Genomic DNA, 15,388 nt, shown 5'->3' with positions numbered 1-15,388 from the left:
AGCACTTTGCCCAGCGGAGGTGCTGTGTAGAGGTGCTAAGGATCCTCTCAGAGAAAGTTTTGATCAATGCTCTGCCCAACCAGCCCCACCGCCGCCACCGCCGTTCACTGGCTGCTCATCATGTCACGCTGCGGCGCCACAGAATGGAAATAACTTTCAGATTGTTATTCTTTGCAACTGGTACATCAGTCTTTGGGTGATTTGGTGGTTCCCCAACTGGTACATCAGTCTTTGGGTGATTTGGTGGTTCCCCAACTGGTACATCAGTCTTTGGGTGATTTGGTGGTTCCCCAACTGGTACATCAGTCTTTGGGTGATTTGGTGGTTCCCCAACTGGTACATCAGTCTTTGGGTGATTTGGTGGTTCCCCAACTGGTACATCAGTCTTTGGGTGATTTGGTGGTTCCCCAAATGCCAGCCTCCTCGTTTTCTCGTTTCAGACGGAAGGAAAAGGTGATTTTGACACTCACTACATGCAAATGTACATATACAATGTTTCGACCGTATGACAGTTGACCATGATGACAAATAGAATGGTCTTCTATGACAGTTGACCATGATGACAAATAGAATGGTCTTCTATGACAGTTGACCATGATGACAAATAGACTGATCTTCTATGACAGTTGACCATGACGACAAATAGACTGATCTTCTATGACAGTTGACCATGATGACAAATAGACTGATCTTCTATGACAGTTGACCATGACGACAAATAGACTGATCTTCTATGACAGTTGACCATGACGACAAATAGAATGGTCTTTTATGTACTGATGGATGGATTCAATGTTACATATTACACCATGTGCATTATTCATATAGTGACCGTAATGATACCACGCTTCCTCCATAAAGCACCATGGTGAAGGGATGGCTGTGTCAAAATGGCTGCCCTCCTAGAAAGTGTCTTCTCCGTCGATTCCCCAATGGCGAACTGCCCACGTAGTCACCATGCATATCTTTCTGTGGTTACTCATTTTAAGTGGTGGAGGTGGAGGACATGGTGGCCTTGTAGTGTGAGGTCCTCCTCTCATCCCGTTCCCAGCAGCCCCGGCGAGGAACTTGAAAGCAGCACCGCCTAGTGCAGGGAGGTGGCAGAGCGAGAGAAGAGCGAGCATAGCATTGAAAAGCGATGGCCGGATCTTCAGAGGGCGCAGTGATGTAATGAGCATCCGGCTAGATATTAAAGCTGCCGCGGCTCGGGCCTAGCTCTGAGGATTTGTGTCTCTGCTAGACCCCTCTCCATTAATAAACAAAGTGGCTTGTATTATGTATGGCTGCTGCTTTGGAAAAGGTCCCCCCCTTTCCCCAAGGCTGTAGGGTTTAGGAGCTGGCGCTTCATCAGCTACTGCTACTGTTCTTACTTCCCTATTTTCTTTCTTTCCCCCTCTTTCTTTCCTCTCGGTCCTTTAGATCACAGTTTGTTTCTCGTTTTTTTAAGCTTTTCTGGTGAGAAAAAAAAAGTCAAAATCCCTGTTGTTGTTGTGTTGTTGATTCATTGTTTGGCTTAGCTGTGGTTATATTTATCAACTTCCCACAGGGGAGTAGCTTTTTAGGAATCCAGCCGACAGGTTCGCAGGCAAAACAAGCTCAGACAGACAGGAAATCGGTCCATAATGTCACTGTTCAGGTGATGAGGCGGACTTTGAGGTGCTGGTTTTTGAACTCTGGATAATGTGATTGGTTATTCCTATGGGGATGGGCTGACACATTCCAAAGCAGAAAAAGAACGAGGGAGAGAGTTCCTGATGAAAGAAAGAGTTGTACGAAATACTAATGGCGAGATGCTGCTGCATGATGTGTCTTTTATTCTGGTGTCCAGATATGTAATCAGTGGGTTTTATCTCATCTTACCTCTATGACAAAGTACACATAAAGATAGTCATGTTTAATTGGTCTTACTAGTAGTAGTGTCAGCTGTTATAGTGAGTGATAGTCGATATAGACGCAGTAGTCGATATAGAGTATTTGCTGGTGAAGCTTGGTAAGAAATGATTGTTAGCTTGCTTGGTTCATTAGCCCTCCTGCTCTGCCAGGCAGCAGTGTTTCTGGGCAAGGCTTTGTTGTCTCTGCCATGCATCTCCTAACAGGTGTCGTGTTACCTGAGTGATGCTCCTCCTCCTTCTCTGTCCTGTCCCTCTTCAATGCTCTAATCACCATCTGGGTCGTTAAAGGAAAACGCCACGCAAAAACTTTCTTTTATTCTTTCTTTTTTCTCATTTGTCTACAGTCCCAAAATGTTGTGCATGTCAGCAATCAAGTTTAGAAGAGATTGGAAAACACGTCACCGTGACGACGTGACCAGGTGACACTTTGCTTGTTGAAAAGTTGCCTGGTGACATGTGAAACATTGGGGCTTGTTGTTTAACTACTCCCATACTCAGACACTATTTCTCATCATCCCACAATTCATTGGGAAATGACATCCATGTATTTTCGATGTTGTAATATTATTAAGTTACGCTAGATTTCACTGACTGTGTGCACAAGGGATGGAATGGGATGCCGATAGCGATTTCCACCTGGGTTAGTTCCTCCAGGCTATTAGGAATGTAAGTCTCGATGGCGCTGGATAGGATATTGGAATTTTGATCTTATTCTTTACGTGAATCAGGTTTCTCAGTTCAATTATATTACTGTATGTATGTGGTATAGGTACAGTATATAGTCTATATAGTGCATATGACTACTGATTTTGGTGTGCCACAACTAACCAACATTTCCCTTCTGCAGTTGTCTGTGAAACAACCCCACAGAGAGATATGTAACCTAGAAAATGGAGCCATCTAAGAAGTAGACAGACTATATCCCCTGCTGCCTCGCCCACACAAAGTCACACACACACACACACACACACACACACACACACACACACACACACACACACACACACACACACACACACACACACACACACACACACACACACACACACACACACACACACACACACATGCAAGTCTATGAGACACACGCACACACAAACACAAACAAATTTCGTAGCCGATGTGGAAAGAAAACCATCAGAAGTTGGCTCCTCCGTCTGAGACATCTGTGTCAGGGCTCTGATGACTGACAGACACTCTCTGAATCCATCACACTGAAAACCCTCCCCATTCGCTGCTGCCCCCTGCCACTAACGTGCCAGCAAGTCATCTGCTCAGAACAGCCCACTGGGCTTAAATCAGAGGGAGGAAGGGACAAAGAGGAGGAGGAGAAGGGGGGGGGCAGATTAATTGAGGCAGTGGAGGAAGGAGAGAGACATGCACAGTAGGAGGTGGGGAAGGACGGAGGAAGAGAGGGAGGGAGGGAGAGGGATGCTGAGAGAAAGATGAAATCTAGTCTAGCTCATCCTCTAACACAGTGTTTCCCAAACTCGGCCCCGGGGCCCCCGTTTTGGTTCAAATAATCAAAGGTTGGTGATGAGTTGGTTATATGAATCAGTTGTGTCGTGCTAGGGAAAGACCAAAACGTGTACCGGGTGGGGGGCTTGGGATCGAGTTTGGGAAACCCTGATCTATGACCCACTCCCTGGGATCCATAGGACCCTGCTCTGAGCGCTGAAGCCCCACTTGGACCCACTGTTCTAGGCCACAATGCCTCAGCCTCTTCCTTCAGAGCTCCACTCCACCACGTCACCGATCAGGATAATTAATCTGGGAGGATTGCTTGGATATTCTCCCTTTCTGAAAGGTGCAAGTCTAAAGCCCTAGCTATGGAAATGGTATTCACCCATGGAGCACACCTAAATAATGCAGAAATAATTGACCATGTAGCCATCTTGGAGATATCTACATCTCAATTAGAAAATGTAGCATTAGATCGCTGCTCTGCCTTTTGGCTAAGGTCAAGTGTCGTATCTTCTTATCAGTTTAATATCTGATACCTATCGGTGGACTACATATTAAATGCTCCCGAGTGGCGCAGTGGTCTAAGGGACTGCATCTCAGTGCAAGAGGTGTCACTACAGTCCCTGGTTTGATTCCAGGCTGTATCACAACAGGCCGTGATCAGGAGTCACATAGGGTGGCCCACAATTAGCTCAGTGTCGTCTGCGTTAGGGTTTGGCTGGGGTAGGCCGTAATTGTAAATAAGAATTTGTCCTTTACTGGCTTGTCTAGTTAAATAATGGTTCAATATTTTTTTCAAAGTGTACACTGACCGCTAACACACACTCACTGTTAACACAGCCGTGGGTGTAGACCGTGTATCGACATGTGATGCTAAGGCTTTTAACACAACCAGATATACAATATAACTGTGCTCATAGGATTACAATAGAGACGTAGTGTGGCACGAGCGGGTCAATATTCACTCGTGATAGCGATAACTTGGGAGGCTATAAAATAGATTGGCGCTGTATGATGATGCTAAGGGAAAGGGGGATACCTAGTCAGTTGTACAACTGAATGCCTTCAACTGAAATGTGTCTTCCGCATTTAACCCAACCCCTCTGAATCAGAGGTGCGGGGGGCTGCCTTAAATCGGCATCCACGTCATCGGCGCCTGGGGAACAGTGGGCTAGCTCGGGGATTCGATTCAGCAACCTTTCGGTTACTGGCCCAACACTCCAACATGCCAGGCTACCTGCCGCTAAGGCACCAGGGGGGGAAGGGGATCCTATTGGGCATAGTACAATGGTGCCCTGGCGTCTTCCTTACGAAAGGAGACGTGTCTTTAATCTGTCTGGGATGATAACCGTTACGTCTGCTTGATCTAAGCGGGGGGAGACGGAGAAGAAAAGGCTTATCAAATGGCCTGTATGTAAAGCAAACCGCTCCGTCTTCCCTCTCCAAAGCTTACGCCCTCATCCTCCTACTCTTCCTCCCCTGTGCTACTACTGTGCTCTTATTGGGTGGAAGAGAATTGACAGCCAATGGGCAAAGTCTGTTGGCGGGATAAGCGGCTCAGAGTGGCAGTAAATCAGGAAGCAGACATTTGAGGCTCACAGTATCCTCCTAGCTGGCTTCACTGATCATTAGGATGCAAATGAAAAAACTTGACTTGTTAATGCTTGTTTATGCTCGAGGTCTAAATACCTATTTTCTCTCCGTTCTCTGAGTATTCTCTCTCTCCCTCAATCCCCCCATTGCCCAAATTGAAACGGGCATCTAACATTTTCTCTAAATACTGGGAAATTCACATTTAATGTGATTCAGTAATTTGGGCCTCGCTAAGCATTTTTCTATTAAACTTGTATGTGGTGTCTTAAAAAAGCTTAGGGCCGCCCACAGTAGCACAGCACATTGCTGTTGTATATTCCTCGAGCCGTGATGACGAGTGGCCAACACAGTGAACTCTGATGATCCTGCTGTCTAGATCTGATGATGTTATCTCCACCTCTTCCAGTATTGGCTCCTAGAACAATGGGGATCAATAGTCTCTTGTTCTTTGGCGATACGATTGATGCAGTACTTCACAATTGTCTTTTAACACGCATATCTTATTGGAGCAAGATGTACTCTGGGAAAGGTAAGGAGCTCTGAGGAATAAGTAAACCCGAGGTCCTTCAGAATGGCTTTGCCCCTTCACGTTTCTAGCTCAGGTGAGATGGATTGCTAGCGACTAGCGTAACAGCTAATTACTACCCAAACAAACAGCTTCCATCTGGGCTTGATTTCTCAGGCGCTGTCAGCCAATGTCTACCCCTCTGTCTGGCTCCTTGAAACATGGCCCCGTCTGGGGGCCGATGACACTCAGCAGCCATGATTTATTGCCCGTTTTAGCCCTTATCGGTGCTTCCTGCGGGCACTTTAACTCGTCTTCCTCTTGATTAACATCTCCCCCTTGTTGTGGTGCTCGGTTTTTACCACCCATTCTTTCTTTTAGAGTGGGGTTGGTGAAGAGAGGAGCGTGAGAGCGAGCGAGCAAGGGAGTTGATAGTTTGGGTGATTTGTGGCCCCTCTTGGGAACCATGGTTTCCATTGGGGGGGGGGGTTCATCAGCTCCCCGTCTCAACTCCCCCCGTGGACGAAATGCGTTCCTTATCTGTCAGTCATCCGTCTTGCTGTGTCAGTTTCTCCCCCACCCTCGCTGTAGTATCTCAGGCAGGGAAGTTCCCAGTCCGCCAGCTATCTATCATACTACACTCACAGGTGTAGAGATTATGGTGCACAGGCAACACTTAAGGGATTAAAGGGTACTACTGCAGTACTACAGTTTAGCCAGTTATGATTGGCTCTCAGTCTGATAAGTGTCAAGAGTCAATCCTATCCATGTTGTTGTAAGGCCACTGTTGTGCAACTGTAGAGCTCATAATTGAATTTCCGTTGCTGAACAAAATAAGGAACTCTTGAAAACAAGTGAGTCCTCTTATGAAAAGTCTATAACTGTATAACTGTACTCATCCAATTTGGTGATACAAACCTTGCAATCAAAACCTTTGTTTCAGGCTACTGTGAGCTGATTGGCCCCTTGAAACCAGAATAATTTAGCGTGACTATACTGATCCAATCAGAGAATGGCTTCTGACTGTATTGGCATGAACATATGTAGCCATTTTTAGCTCCGGTTATAGGTAAAATTGATTGAAAAAATGAATTGACAATAGACTGCACTGCTGAGTACTCAGACATGCTGAAAAGCATAGATCAGACTCCAAACGCATCCTGCTCAGTGATTGGCTCCATTTTAACAATCATAAGAGACATAAGTGCCACACAACCCCGGTATTCACGTGCATTTTTCAAATGACTTCCTAAGTGCAATTTGATTTGAGCTGCGTTCCCTTCCTGCCAAACCCATTTCCCATGTTAAATGTTGAAAGATTGCGTGAGTTTATCCCATTTGAAAATTATACACCTGCCCCAAATGAAAGGACTAGAGTTTATCAGAATTTCCCACCAGTCACATTAATTACATGGTGTCATTTTACTCCCAACCGTTGGTTATGCTCTGTCAAAGCTCAGCGCCAATTATAATTAAACTCTGGCATGCTGGGAATTAGCACTGTCCACAAGCGGTCATCTGGACGAACATCTGCAGTGGTAATGCGGACATAGAAGTGCTTCCTTCGCTTCTAATTGAAGTTCCAGGTCACATAACTAATGTACAGTATGTATCTTCATGTGTACATGAGCATGTTCATTAGATTTACATTTAGCTTTCCCTGATAATGTTTGCATACTATGTGCTGGGAGTCTGTGGGTTTGTGTTTGAGGGCCCCCGTGATTCTATGTGTCGCAGGAAGCCAGGTAGATGGAGAAGAAGAACGGAGGGGAGCGGAGAGATGCAGGGGAGAGAAGGCACTGTGGTTTCTCTCTGTCTTCGCCACCGAGAGGTGACCTCTAACTCGGCGATATGAAGTGTCACGCAACATTACGTCTCCCTTCTCCCAGACGCAGATGTTTTATTTTTTGCGCCACGCCGCGGAGGGAAAACAATTCCTTTTCCTCTTTGATTAATGTCTGATACGTGGGCTGCCGGGACACAGGCAGGGGAGGTTGTGGAGAAAAGAAAAAAAGGTTTCCTTTCTTCTCTTCTCCCTCTCCCTTTCTCTTGTATGGTTCCCTGTATCAATTAGTCTTCGTGACTGGGTCTGCCCTACGTCTGTCCGGTGACTGGGTCTGCCCTACGACAGTCCGGTGACTGGGTCTGCCCTACGACTGTCCGCCCGTCTGTCTGGTGACTGGGTCTGCCCTACGTCTGTCCGGTGACTGGGTCTGCCCTACGACAGTCCGGTGACTGGGTCTGCCCTACGACTGTCCGCCCGTCTGTCTGGTGACTGGGTCTGCCCTACGACTGTCCGGTGACTGGGTCTGCCCTACGACTGTCCGCCTGTCTGTCCGGTCACTGGGTCTGCGCTACGACTGTCTATCAGTCCATCCGGTGACTGGGTCTGCCCTACGACTGTCTATCAGTCCATCCGGTGACTGGGTCTGCCCTACGACTGTCCGCCCGTCTGTCTGGTGACTGGGTCTGCCCTACGACTGTCTGCCCGTCTGTCTGGTGACTGGGTCTGCCCTACGACTGTCTATCAGTCCATCCGGTGACTGGGTCTGCCCTATGACTGTCCGGTGACTGGGTCTGCCCTACGACTGTCCGCCTGTCTGTCCGGTGACTGGGTCTGCGCTACGACAGTCTATCAGTCCATCCAGTGACTGGGTCTGCCCTACGACTGTCCGCCCGTCTGTCTGGTGATTGGGTCTGCCCTACGACTGTCCGCCCGTCTGTCTGGTGACTGGGTCTGCCCTACGACTGTCTATCAGTCCATCCGGTGACTGGGTCTGCCCTACGACTGTCTATCAGTCCATCCGGTGACTGGGTCTGCCCTACGACTGTCTATCAGTCCATCCGGTGACTGGGTCTGCCCTACGACTGTCTATCAGTCCATCCGGTGACTGGGTCTGCCCTACGACTGTCCGCCCGTCTGTCTGGTGACTGGGTCTGCCCTACGACTGTCCGCCCGTCTGTCTGGTGACTGGGTTCTGCCCTACGACTGTCTATCAGTCCATCCGGTGACTGGGTCTGCCCTACGACTGTCCGCCCGTCTGTCTGGTGACTGGGTCTGCCCTACAACTGTCTATCAGTCCATCCGGTGACTGGGTCTGCCCTACGACAGTCCATCCGTCTGTCCATTGGCTGGGTCTGCCCTACGACAGTCCATCCGTCTGTCCATTGGCTGGGTCTGCCCTACGACTGTCCATCCGTCTGTCCGATAGGGTGGTTAATTACCATGGTATGAGGCCCTGACTCCCACCTGTCCCAGTCCATCTCCCACCCAGCATGGGTGGTAATTACCTGTCAACCCCACACCATCAGATAACAACACTGACATTCCATTGGATAAAGTGTCTCACTCTTAACCTTCAACGCCAATTCATTATTTTTTTTCACAGTGAGGAAGGAATAAGAATGTCGAATGTCATTGGCGGAGCTGGCTTTTAGGGGGTTTGGCATGTCGTGTGTGATCTTAATCACACTTGGGCCCTTTGTGATGTGATGGTGGTCTGGCTGGGGTTTTATGGGGAGAAATGCCAGCGGTGACACTGTGACAGGCCGTCCCTGTGGAGGGAAGCTGCCAGAAGGATATCAACTCTGACATGTCAAAGGTACGGCGATGGGCTGACGACGACGCAGGCAGTGGTGTCATTGATTGCTCTGCCTAGCGGGCCTGTCAAGTGACCGGGTCCACGCTGTTACGTGGCTATGCTGTTAAACATTACATACAAAGCCAACATTCTGGGGTCTGTGGGGGCCAAGTAAACGACAACCCTGTAGTACGCACAGCCCTCTGCTGGGCTGAATTTCTGCAGAGAGACAGAAGGAGGGGGAGAGATGGAGGGGGAGACAGGAGGAGGGAGACAGGAGGTTGGAGGGGGAAGACAGGAGGAGGGGGAGAGATGGAGGGGGAGACAGGAGGAGGGAGACAGGAGGTTGGAGGGGGAAGACAGGAGGAGGGGGAGAGATGGAGGGGGAGACAGGAGGAGGGGGAGAGATGGAGGAAGAGACAGGAGGAGGGGGTGAAATGGAGGGGGGAGAAATGGAGGGGGAAGTCAGGAGGAGGGGAGAAATAAAAAGTCTGAAAAGTAAAAGAGTGTTGAAAAGTAACTTGAAAACTGAGCTGTGTGTACAATAGTTGTGTGTGTGTGTGTGTGTATGCCTACTTAAATGTTTTGGTGTGTGACGGAGATCTGTTGCCAAACCCATTACGGAACCGTGCAGCACATCTTAAATTGCCATATTTTTGTCAAGGACTGCTCTCCTAAGCTCATTTTTTTGGGAGGAGTGGAAACAGGAAATTCATCATAAGAAAGCAATGTGAAGTAGGCGGGGGAGGGAGCTGAAAAGGGGTGAATGGCCCTAGCAACCAGAGTATCTGGCAAGGTGACTTTCAATCTCAAGAAAGTAGTGCTCGGCATTGAGAAATGATTGGCAGGGGAATATACATCCACCTTGCTCTTTCCATATCAGAACGTTATTTGCCCAGGTATTAAATCCTTCAGCACCGTTTAATATATTGGTTACAGCTACGCAGGTTATGTTTGATGATCTTTTACTCATATTTGCACAAGGCCCTCCCGAGTGAAGACACTTCCACTTAATAAGGAAGCAAAAAAAGGGTTGTAGCTAGACATAATACTTGCAATGTCCCTGGCTGAGCATCACCGCAGACCAAACCCACTCTTTAATCTGAAGAAAATGCAGTAGATGCCAGAGACTGATCGAAAATAGAGGACCTCTTGGATTGGATACCTGACTAGAGACATTAATCTCTAGTTACAGGTGGAGATTGAGCAATTGTCTCTTGCGTCTTGGAAGGTCAACGGTAGCGTCTGCATTGGAGCCCGAAAGGCCAAGTGACCAGCCGCCTACTGAGATAAGAGCAGAGAGACAGGGGGGAGGAGATGTAGAGGCCAGGCAGGGGTGTCGGAAGTGGCAAACGTTAATTCTGTCCATCAGAGTTCCATGGCTTGTATGCAGCTCAAGAGAGTATGGCTTGTGGGGGGAGGGGGAGCGAGTGAGCACTTTGGTTCGAATCACTGTTATTATGCAGCGCGGCCTTGTTTGCAGGAGTGTAATCAGACAACACAGACATCAGCTAATATGTGATTTTTTTCATTAGCCACCAATGCAGCAACCTTTGAGGCTATTGATGGTTGTTTAGCGGGATGGCTTTTGTTGAATGGAAGGACTAAGGGACAGAGACCATATCCAGGGTGAGCTATCAGTCCAGTGGTTATTAACCAACGGAGGGGCTGACGAACAATGTTCTCTCTCTGAAAGCCGCTGTTTAGAAACCTTCCCCGATGGGCAATTGCAGGACTATGAAAGGACAGATGGTGGAAAATGCTACTATTGTGTCTGTAATGTGGCATTGTATGCTGAGGCTGACTTTATTACATGATCTGAATAGCCATTCAGCAGATGTTGTTAGCCAGAGAGACTTGCCTCACAGTCGGTGCAGTAACAGTCAGGAGCATTTCTTGAGGCAATTGTGACAATCAACCCAGGAACTTTGCCACCATCTAACCAACCAGCACTCGCATTGCTCTGGACTCTGCTGAACAATGGCCAGCAGACAGTTTCTAGGCCTCCTGCTTGTGATTCGGTGGACTGAGCATGCGGATGCAGTAGAGGTGAAGCGTCAGCTGTTTATCAGTATCTCGGTCCCAGCTTTGAAGCGTTTGCATAGACTTTGCCTTCCAGATGATATAGGGGTGAACAGGCCATGGCTCGGGCCTATCATGTGACCACGTCAAATAAACAATAGTTTAATATTCCAACAAGGGCAGGCAATAGACAGGGCAAGGCAGGCAGGGGTCAGTAAACCAGAGGTCGGGCAACGGTACCGGGCGGCAGGTAGGCTCAGAGTAAGGCAGAGGTCGGTAATCCAGATGGGGGCAAAGGTACAAGTCGGCAGGCAGGCTCAGGGGCAGGGGCAGGAAGAGTGGTCAGGTGGGCTCGGAGTCAGAACAGGCAAGAGTCAAAACCAGAAGTACGAGAAAAGAGAGACTGGAAAAAGCAGGAGCTGAAACACAAACCGCTGGTTGACTTGAACAAAAAGACAATCTGGCAACAGACAAACAGAGAACACAGGTATAAATACACGGGGGATAATGAGGAAGATGGGCAACACCTGGAGGGGGGTGGAGACAATCACAAAGACAGGTGAAACGGATCAGGGTGTGACAAAAGAGGCAGCTGAACATTTTTGTCTCACCTATAATGACTCAAATATTTGAGTGTACATTGTGCTTGACTGTGTGCTCCTGAATTTCAACTTAGGTGCACATGTACTCCTTGCAAGAAATATCAGCGTAGAACTATAATCCTAAATAAGCTGTACAGCATTTTGTGGCAGGGCGCTTTGTTGATTCTCGATGTTCAGTTGTACAACTGTTTATTTGTATTTGAAATACATTGATAAAGCAACTCTGAAATGTAGCAAAAAAACAAATAAATTCTTACTAATAAAACATTTCCTGTTTTAGAAACATTACAAAGCATAATCATCCGTTTAGTGATTGTTTTGAATGAAATGTTGCTCTGGTAAAAAATCTGAGTGGCTGGTAGTTTTTTTCATTTACCTGCCACAGTGGCTGGTGGACCAAAAAGTGAATTCCCCACCCGTATACTGGTATCATGATAGATAGTGAGTGGGTGGAGTGTTTTGGTGAAGGACAAAGAAAGCAAACCGAGTAGTCACATCAGCCACTGCAGTTCAATGAACTCAATTCTGTCAATAGCTCACCTGGGTTCCGAACGGAAGTTACTAATCACTGAGCGATGTTGTGTCCTCAAAGGAAGGGCAAGACGTTTGTTCTCCTGAAGCCAAATCTGACACAGCTTGTTGCTCAGGAAATATTTATGCTTGGTAGGGGGCGTCTCCCAGGCAGTATCCAGTTGGAGTCAGATTGGTAGGTTGATCACTTCCTATTAAAACGACAAGGGCTTTCATCACACAGCCCAGCAGGTGGTTACCATGGCGACGGGGTTGCCAACCAAAGACACCTTTGAAGGACCCCAGTTTGCCACGCTGTCCAGGAAATAGCTTTCTGACCAGATGTCTGAAGCTAGGTGCAAAATATTGTAGTTATTAGCATGAAACAGAAGAAAACAGACTGAAACAGGGAGGGACTACTTGAACATGTTCAGTAGGATATGATCATTTTTGCCTATGTTGCGAAATACACTATATATGCAAAAGCATGTGGACATCCCTTCAAATGAATGGAAGAACTTCACTGGCCTGCACAGAGCCCTGGCCTTAACCCCTTCGAACAACTTAGGGATGAATTGGAACGCCGTCGGCGAGCCAGGCCTAATCGCCCAACATCAGGGCCCGACCTCACTAATGCTATGGTGGCTGAATGAAAGCAAGTCCCCGCAGCAATGTTCCAACATCTAGTGGAAAGCCTTCCCAGAAGAGTGGAGGCTGTTATATCAGCAAAGGATGGGAAGTTCGATGAGCAGGTGTCCACATACTTTTGGTCATGTCGTGTATGTTGCTATGGTGTGAGGAAATGAATACTTCCTGAAACTATACTTAGGTTGTATAGTCCTGTATTGTCATCTGTTTCTATAGATTTTCTGCAGACACATAAGACAACAGACAGAGGAGGAACAGAGGAAGTGGAGCTGAATGACGTGGTGTCTTATCAAGACTGCAGAGGGGAAGAAAGGAGGAGAGAATAAGAGGAAGAAAACATATAGAAACAATGAAAAGGAAGAGGATGGAGAGCAGGGGGAAGTAGTGAAGCCTACATGAAGAATAGGGGGAGAACAGTAGGAAAGAGGGAAGCAGCATGTTCGGCACCTACCTAGGGCTATCTGTATCAGGGGTAAGGCCCTAACTCCGCCAATTAAAACTTTCTCAGACTTGCAGTGCTTCTGTTATGCAAAAAAACTCTCTCTTTCTTTCTCTCTCCCTCTTTCTTTCTTTCACTCCCTCGCAAGCTCTCTTTTCTCTTCTGTGTGGATGAGTCCTCTGTTCTTTTGATGTTCAATGGGAGAAAAACTATGCAGAGACTTTCACTCAGCGAGAGAGAAAAGAGGGGGATTAGAGAGCAAGACAGAAATAAAGAGAGAAACAGAGAGAGAAACAGAGAGAGAAATAGAGCGAGAAATATAGAGAGAAACAGAGAGAGAAATATAGAGAGAAACAGAGAGAGAAATATAGAGAGAAATAGAGATAAAAACAGATAGAGAAATATAGAGAGAAATAGAGAAACAGAGAGAGAGACACAGAGAGAGACACAGAGAGACACAGAGAGAAACAGAAAGAGAAAGAGAGAGAAACAGAGAGAGAGAAACAAAGAGAGAGACACAGAGAGAGAGAAACAGAAAGAGAAACAGAGAGAGAGAGAGACAGAGAGAAACAGAGAGAGGGAGACAGAGAGAAACAGAGAGAGGGAGACAGAGAGAAACAGAACGAGAAACAGAGAGAGAGAGAGAGACAGAGAGAAACAGAGAGAGAGAGAAACAGAGAGAGAAAGAAACAGAGAGCGAGACAGAGAGAAATGTAGAGAGAAACAGAGAGAGAGAAACAGAGAGAGAAACAGAGAGAGAGGCAGAGAGAGAGAAACAGAGAGAGAGAAACAGAGAGCGAGAAACAGAGAGAGAAACAGAGAGAGGCAGAGAGAGAGAAACAGAGAGAGAACAGAGAGAGAGGCAGAGAGAGAGAAAGAAACAGAGAGAGAAACAGGGGGGAAATATAGAAGAAACAGAGAGAGAAACAGGGAGAGAAACAGGGAGAGAAGCAGAGAGAGAAAACAGGGGGAAATTATAAAGAAACAGAGAGAGAAACAGGGGGAAATATAGAAAGAAACAGATAAACAGAGAGAGAAACAGGGAGAGAAACAGAGAGAGAGAGACACAGAGAGAGAGACACAGAGAGAGAAACAGAGAGAGAGAGACAGAGGGAGGGAGACAGAGAGAGAGACACACAGAGAGAGAAACAGCAAGAGAGAGACACAGAGAGAGAGAGAGACACAGAGAGAGAGAGACACAGAGAGAAACAGAGAGCGAGAGAGAGAGCGATACAGAGAGAGAACAGAGAGAGAGAGAGAGAGAGAGAAGCAAAGGGGGGAATAGAGAGAGAAACAGGGAGAGAAACAGAGAGAGAAACAGAGAGAGACAGAGAGAGATAGAGAAAACAGAGAGAAACAGGGAGAGAACAGAGAGAGAGACACAGAGGGAGAGAGACAGAGAGAGAGAGACACAGAGAGAGAAACAGAGAGAGAGAGACAGAGGGAGGGAGACAGAGAGAGAGAGAGACACAGAGAGAGAACAGCGAGAGAGAGACACAGAGAGAGAGAGAGACACAGAGAGAGAGAGAAACAGAGACACAGAGAGAGAAACAGAGAGAGAGAGAGAGAGCGATACAGAGAGAGAAACAGAGAGCGAGAGAGAGAGAGAGAGAAGCAAAGGGGGGAAATATAGAGAGAAACAGAGAGAGAAACAGAGAGAGAGAGAGACACAGAGAGAGAAACAGAGAGAGAGAGAGATACGGAGAGAGAGAGACAGAGAGAGAGAAGCAAATGGGGGAATTAGAGAGAGAAATAGAGAGAGAGACACAGAGAGAGAAACAGAGAGAAACAGAGAGAGAGAGAGAGAGAGACAGAGGAGAAACAGAGAGATACGGAGAGAGAGAGACAGAGAGAGAGAAGCAAATGGGGGAAATATAGAGAGAAATAGAGAGAGAAACAGAGAGAGAGACAGAGAGAGACACAGAGAGAGAGAATTGATGGGAATTGATGTAAAATATATCACTAGTCACTTTAAACAATGCTCTTAATATAATGTTTACATACCCTACATTATTCATCTCATATGTATATGTATATACTGTACTCTATATCACCTACTGCATCTTATGTAATACATGTATCACTAGCCACTTTAAACTATGCCACTTTGTTTACATACCCTACATTACTCA

The 15,388-nt window shown here is 47.1% G+C and overlaps 1 protein-coding gene and 1 pseudogene across 12 annotated transcripts in view; both read left to right on the top strand.

Annotated features, from left to right (window-relative positions):
• The window catches only part of LOC109896506 (neurexin-2), a 1,132,408-nt gene that overhangs the window by 830,269 nt on the left and 286,751 nt on the right, over positions 1–15,388 (top strand). The window lies entirely within an intron of this gene.
• Positions 3,828–3,951, top strand: LOC116375372 (uncharacterized; annotated as a pseudogene).

Source organism: Oncorhynchus kisutch, linkage group LG9, assembly GCF_002021735.2.
Source record: "Oncorhynchus kisutch isolate 150728-3 linkage group LG9, Okis_V2, whole genome shotgun sequence".
NCBI lineage: Eukaryota > Metazoa > Chordata > Actinopteri > Salmoniformes > Salmonidae > Oncorhynchus > Oncorhynchus kisutch.
This window is presented reverse-complemented; position numbering and strand designations above follow the sequence as displayed.